This window comes from Heptranchias perlo, unplaced genomic scaffold, assembly GCF_035084215.1.
Source record: "Heptranchias perlo isolate sHepPer1 unplaced genomic scaffold, sHepPer1.hap1 HAP1_SCAFFOLD_439, whole genome shotgun sequence".
Lineage (NCBI taxonomy): Eukaryota > Metazoa > Chordata > Chondrichthyes > Hexanchiformes > Hexanchidae > Heptranchias > Heptranchias perlo.
The window spans coordinates 114,574-115,221 of record NW_027139452.1 but is presented as its reverse complement, the minus strand read 5'-3'; the positions used below and the strand labels follow the sequence as shown (position 1 = coordinate 115,221).

The 648-nt window shown below is 42.7% G+C and overlaps 1 non-coding gene across 1 annotated transcript; it reads right to left on the bottom strand.

Moving 5' to 3' along the window:
* Positions 1-321: 321 nt before the first annotated feature.
* On the bottom strand, positions 322-395 carry trnat-ugu (transfer RNA threonine (anticodon UGU)). Its single transcript has one exon. It is a non-coding gene; the product is annotated as a tRNA-Thr (tRNA).
* Positions 396-648: the final 253 nt, after the last annotated feature.

Genomic DNA, 648 nt, shown 5'->3' with positions numbered 1-648 from the left:
CCTTTCAGACAGTGAGTTCCAGACCCCGATCACCCTCTAACTTTATCACTGTTATCCGGAGGTCGAGGAGACAACCATTCGCTCCTCTATGACATAAATCGTGAATTATACCCTGACCCCGACGAGCCCAGAAACAAGAACGTGTCCTTAAATTAAAGTGTTACAGACACATTCTATGAGAGGTCTGTCTGTGCGATGAAATGGTGTTTTTGAACAGTCATTCTGATATCGGTTTCCTCCTCAAACCTGAACAAATACCAATTCCAAAGTGTGACTTTGTCGCTGAATTCCACAAATTAGGTAAAAATAATAAATTACACAAGACACTGCTGGGAGTTGAACCCAGGATCGCCTGTTTACAAGACAGATGCTTTAACCAACTAAACCACAGCACCAATTCACAGCACCTGTTCCCCACCTCGTCTCACTAATATCGATCAGTGACACGTTACTGTCTGTTCGAGGCACAGACCGTTTTATCTTTGTCTGTTTCCCTTGTCCGTTTACCTGTGCATCCTGATACTGCCTGCATTTCTCACTGTGTTTATCTTTGTGTATCCATCAGTGTGTTGATACACGGATGATTAAGTGTGCTTGTGTTTGTTACATTAAATAAATTAGGGGTTCAGACAATTCGGGGTTCAGACA